At 45.1% G+C, this 6,000-nt stretch overlaps 1 long non-coding RNA gene across 2 annotated transcripts in view; it reads right to left on the bottom strand.

The window, feature by feature from the left end:
• Window positions 1-482: 482 nt before the first annotated feature.
• The window catches only part of LOC146058665 (uncharacterized), a 28,606-nt gene continuing 23,088 nt past the window's right edge, over window positions 483-6,000 (bottom strand). For both annotated transcript variants that reach the window (XR_014469888.1, XR_014469887.1), the window contains exon 4: window positions 483-1,062. This is a non-coding gene — a long non-coding RNA (uncharacterized LOC146058665). The remainder of the gene's footprint in view (window positions 1,063-6,000) is intronic.

Genomic DNA, 6,000 nt, shown 5'->3' with positions numbered 1-6,000 from the left:
CCTATGAGGCCGGTGTCCACAGCCCACGGACTCCGGTGACAGCCCCAAGCTTCTGCCCTGGATGGGTGAAGCCTGGGGGGGGCCTCTTTATTGGGGGGGGGGGGGGGGTGATTTCAAAAAGTGAGATTATGGGCGATTTTGAAAAGTTACTAAAATTCTCATCCTATTAAATGTCACCCCTAGGGCCTGATTCTGGTTCACTTGCAAAAGAAAATTCTCTCTTTAATGGATAAACCTATTTGCACTGCAGGTGGGGCAGCAGCAGCCGATAGTGCACAACAGCGCTGCCCAGCCCCAGGAGACACGGCGGAGACACAGTGGGGGTGTGTTTAGGGAGCGCTCTCCAAAAAAAATTGCCTTGTGTATACAACAGAATATAACGAGAAACTAAATAAAGTGAAATAAAAAATGTATCATTGAATAAAATTAATAATTCCTCGACAACGATTGATAGGCACTAAATAAATAACAGTCCATTAAATCATTCTTTTATTGCAGACAGTAGCCGACAGCAATGAGTCACGGTGTACTCTGGATGTGAGCTAAGTTTGAAGGCCAGGCAATGTATTACCAGCTACTGAGCACTTGTATACTATGTATTCTCTGAAATTAAATTATTATAATACATTTCACGTTTTGGCATTTCAAAAGGAAACAAGAAATGTTTAATAGAGGCTTGCCTTTCCTGCATATGTTACATGTTGATTTAATTGAATTAGAGGTAATAAAACCTTGTTGATTCTTTGTTCTCCGCCAACGAACAGAATATCCCCCCGCTTAGCTCAATCCTTTGTTGTAAAGAGGGTCCGAAGCTTAATTATATTGTAGATCAAAGCTACATGCGAGACAATTACACGTCTGGTCCCAGCATGTTATTTATTACCCAATAATATAATTATGCTGTTCCTTTGCAGCTGAATAATATGAGGTGCTGATTGTAATGGGGACACCGTGTCTTTTTATCTGTGCCCTGTTCAGGAAATTTCTGCAAAATCTATTCGTTTTCTGCCGCCTGAATCGCCGCGTTTCACACTTGTTAGTCTGGAAACATGTTGCAATAGGCTGATAAAACAAAGATAATAAGTTGAGTTAATTAAGTTATATTAATGATATTGGCCTATTATTCTGGCTAATTGTGTTTATAGAAGACTTTTCTGAAAAAGCGAATAACCAGGCTGCAATAAAATGTGTATTCACGCAAACGCAGCTGTTACTTAGGGCCTGGTTCAGACGATGGTGCGAGACTGCACATGCGCCATTATGCCAGGGTTGCCTGCCTGCCCCTCTCCTTCAGGGAGAAAATGCTCTGTTCCTGGACTTCCCTGGTAATGTGTGATTGTCATCACCTGTGGGTAGGGTTGCCACCTCTCCAGGATTTCCTGGATTCTCCCTGAATTGGTGGCAACCCTCCAGGACATTTTTGCAGTCTCCCGGATTCTGGGATTCTCCCGGAATCCGGGTGACTTTGAAAGCTTTCACAGCCTCCCAACAGAGTGTGCACACTGTCAGGGGCATAGGGAGGGTGGTTCCCAGCGGAGTGCGAGCTCCGGGTGCCAGAAAGGCCACAGGGCATGCACAGTGCGTCTCCAGCACTTGCAAGTTGCTGCCAGCCGCACAGCTCCCTCTACCTCCAGAAATATTTATACTGGGCAGCAGGAGAGGATGGAGGAGCACTGTGTAGCCAACAGCTTAGGATGCTGCAGCAGCGCTTCCTCCCAAACTGAGCCTCATAGGAGAGATAAGCCGGCTGCAGCTGTGTTTCAGTCCCAAGGGACCTCTGCCGTCTGAGCAGTGGCATAGCTTGGTTTGGGGCGCCCCCCCCCACCGTTAATGGGGCGGTGCCTCCCCCCTCCCCGCCGGCCTCCCTACCCCGGCCGCCGTTGCACCCCCCCTCCCCTATCGCCGCAGGCTTACCTGTCTGCGCGTCCCGGCTCCCCTCCTGGCTTCAATTAATAATTTAATGCAGACGGACCACGATAAAATGGCCGCCCCCATACCGCAGACAGTTTCAGAGAACTGTCTGCTTTATGGGGCGGCCATTTTATCGTGGTCCGTCTCCATAGAATTAATTGAAGCCAGGAGGGGAGCCGGAACGCGCAGACAGGTAAGCCTGCGGGGGATGGGGGGCGGGGGCATTACTATAGCACCGCATCCCCCCCCCACATGCACAGCGCCCCCCCCCCGCGACCGCGGGGGCTGCGGGGCTATAGTTACGCCACTGCGTCTGTGCTGTCAGCTGAGGAAATGGTGAGGCCAGTGTGGAGGGGGGGGGGAAAGATTTGTGTGTGTGGACGGTCAGTGTTTGGGGCAGATATGCATGTTAGAGAAGTGAGGGGGTGGCGGAGGTTGCTGTGGAGTTGTTGTCACTGGTGTCAGGGTGAGGGGAGGATGTATGAGGTATCTCTGTGGAGGAGTTGTCAGTAGGGGAAATGTGTTATTAAATGTAACAATAGGGACTTCAGTACATGTATGTATTACAGGCCACGCCCACTTTACTGAAGAGGTCATGCCCCTTTTCAAAGCTACGCCCACTTTTCCGGGAGCGCATGCGCACATAAAGGTGTGTGGGGGGGGGGGGAATCTCCAGGAATCGAAGATGCCTGAGGTGGCAACCCTACCTGTGGGGAGCTAGGTTACTGATAAGAAAGGTGTCACTACAGGTGCTGACAATCATACATTACCAGGAAAGTCCAGGAACAGAGCATTGTGTCCTCCTGGAGAGGGACATGCTGGGAGGTATGGATAATGTATGATTGCCAGCACCTATGGGGAGCTAGGTAACTGATAAGAAAGGTGTCACCACAGGTGCTGGCAATCATACATTACCAGGGAAGCCCAGGAACAGAGCATTGTGTCCTCCTGGAGAGGGACATGCTGGGAGGTATGGATAATGTATGATTGCCAGCACCTGTGGGGAGCTAGGTAACTGATAAGAAAGGTGTCACCACAGGTGCTGGCAATCATACATTACCAGGAAAGTCCAGGAACAGAGCATTGTGTCCTCCTGGAGAGGGACATGCTGGGAGGTATGGATAATGTATGATTGCCAGCACCTATGGGGAGCTAGGTAACTGATAAGAAAGGTGTCACCACAGGTGCTGGCAATCATACATTACCAGGGAAGCCCAGGAACAGAGCATTGTGTCCTCCTGGAGAGGGACATGCTGGGAGGTATGGATAATGTATGATTGCCAGCACCTGTGGGGAGCTAGGTAACTGATAAGAAAGGTGTCACCACAGGTGCTGGCAATCATACATTACCAGGAAAGTCCAGGAACAGAGCATTGTGTCCTCCTGGAGAGGGACGTGCTGGGAGGTATGGATAATGTATGATTGCCAGCACCTGTGGGGAGCTAGGTAATTGATAAGAAAGGTGTTTCTCCACAGGTGACGGCAATCCTACATTACCAGGGAAGCCCAGGAACAGAGCGTTTTCTCCCTGAAGGAGAGGGTCAGGTAGGCAACCCTGCATTATGCGCCCATCTTAATATGTGTCCAGTTTTGTAGGATTGTCGAAGTAGTAGAAACTGTCTACACCCAATATTGGACAGTATTAGCTGAAATAAAAATAAAATATGCTGAAATACATTTAATTTGGTAACATTTGTATGCAAAAAAAAAAAAAATCGAAATCTCATCGGGATTAAGAAAAATTTAAGAATTTATCAAAAACACATTTCATCCCTTCTTTGATTATATATCCCGCTGTGTCCATAAACTCCCATAATAGATTCCCCACCCAACCATTGGCAATAGACCCTCTTAAAATCTAATAATACAACCCCAACACCCCATACAGCAAAGTCTGTACTCTGTGACCCATGTATTTTTTTTTTTTATTATTATTTTACCCCCCTCCAGTTTTTTTAAGTTATTTTATCCACCCCGCCCCCCTGTTATTAATGATCACCCCTAAGTTCAAAATGGTAGCTAGAATCCCTCTATCCCTGCTTCTTCCTCTCCCCGTGTGTCTATGGTCTCTGCATGGATTTCTGAGTAAGTAGGATTTATAGTATTGTGTCTGCGCTGTACCAGAGCAGCGTCTATAACAGCTGCGGTGTCAGTGATTATTACCTCTCTGCGCTTTGTTATACTCTAGCAACTGGGATTTTATTTGTACGACTGCAGACTCTACCACCGGCTCCCAATGGCTCCCGGCTGGCAGACATTATATTACACCAGCTAGTTACTGCGGACGGATGCTCCACAGGAAACATACAGTATCTGACTGCAAGCAGCTGGCTTATATACAGTATAAGTAACTCTAGATGTGCTGCGGACCCTGTGAAAGTTACGTTACCCATCACACTGATTAGGCCCGGGACATTTTCTGGTAGTATATACTGTAACATATGTGCCCACTGCTTATGTCAGATGTATTGGTTAACGTTGCCAAAAAGCAATAAGATACTACAGTAAAAGCTGGCACTAACTGACTGTAACATCAGAACCATTCTCATACGTCAAAAGTTTTTTTTTTTTTTGTGCCGACAGGCGGTATTTCATGCCCTACTCTCCACTAGGGCATGAAAGGAGAATGTAATGGTGTGCCAAGGCACCACGCCCGAAGCATGGCGAGCATAGCGAGCCTTGCGAGGGGACGCGGGACACTGATACGGTGTGTCTTCGTGTTTTAGAATGTGATTTTCAAAAACATTTTTTGACGCTGTCTGAGAAATTTTTGCACAGCTGTTATTGCTCTGTACTGGAGAGTGCTTCAGTATATGCAATGCCGGTACATATAGTACGCGTTTTAGGTTTAGGTTTTCTGTGCGGTTTTCATGTTGGGACTGAATTAAATCATCTCTGATCTCAGCAATGAATTTTTTTTAGTTTCAAAAAAACCTTTAGAAATAGAAATGTTTTACAAAACTTGTGGATTCTACAGGATGACATTTATTTAGAGCTAGTGAATAAACACGTTCTAATATTTAAATAAATAAAAAAAGTACAAAGATACTACTGATGGCAACCAATAAAATTCTAGCAAATGTAGACGGTCCTAGATAAAAGATAACTAGGATCTAATTGGTTGCTGTGGCAACATCTCCGCTTCTAAAATCCCTCACTTTGGTATATACACCCCTCCATGAGCAGTCGTATTGCATGAAATGTATCTTTCTTTCTTTCATTATATATACACGAGTGTGAGACATTAATAATTATGGATCGAGGACTGCAGAAGGCATAATTAGACTTCTTAGATAGAATACTACAATTAATTTGGATATTTTGGAGTCTTGGGAAGGGTTAGGAAAGCTCTTCACTGATTAGACTCCTATGGGTCATTAATTCCAGACTATCTCATTATAAATTCTCCAATATTGTTGTCTGAGAGATTCTGGCTTTTGTAAAAATCCTCATTTACAGAATACTATAGTATGATACAGATACAGTGTATAAGTATTATCACTACATCACCTTATCCCCCGGACTAACACCAGCTGATATATACTGTAGCATGATACGGATATAGTTTATAAGTATTATCACTACATCACCTTATCCCCCGGACTAACACCAGCTGATATATACTGGAGTATGATACAGATACAGTGTATAAGTATTATCACAACATCACCTTATCCCCCGGACTAACACCAGCTGATATATACTGGAGTATGATACAGATACAGTGTATAAGTATTATCACTACATCACCTTATCCCCCGGACTAACACCAGCTGATATATACTGTAGTATGGTACAGACACAGTGTATAAGTATTATCACTACATCACCTTATCCCCGGACTAACACCAGCTGATATATACTGGAGTATGATACAGATACAGTGTATAAGTATTATCACTACATCACCTTATCCCCCGGACTAACACCAGCTGATATATACTGTAGTATGGTACAGACACAGTGTATAAGTATTATCACTACATCACCTTATCCCCGGACTAACACCAGCTGATATATACTGTAGTATGGTACAGACACAGTGTATAAGTATTATCACTACATCACCTTATCCCCGGACTAACACCA

Source organism: Crinia signifera, chromosome 2, assembly GCF_055691185.1.
Source record: "Crinia signifera chromosome 2, ASM5569118v1, whole genome shotgun sequence".
Classification (NCBI taxonomy): domain Eukaryota; kingdom Metazoa; phylum Chordata; class Amphibia; order Anura; family Myobatrachidae; genus Crinia; species Crinia signifera.
The sequence above is the reverse complement of the archived record's forward strand: the minus strand, read 5'-3'. Positions and strand labels throughout refer to the sequence as shown.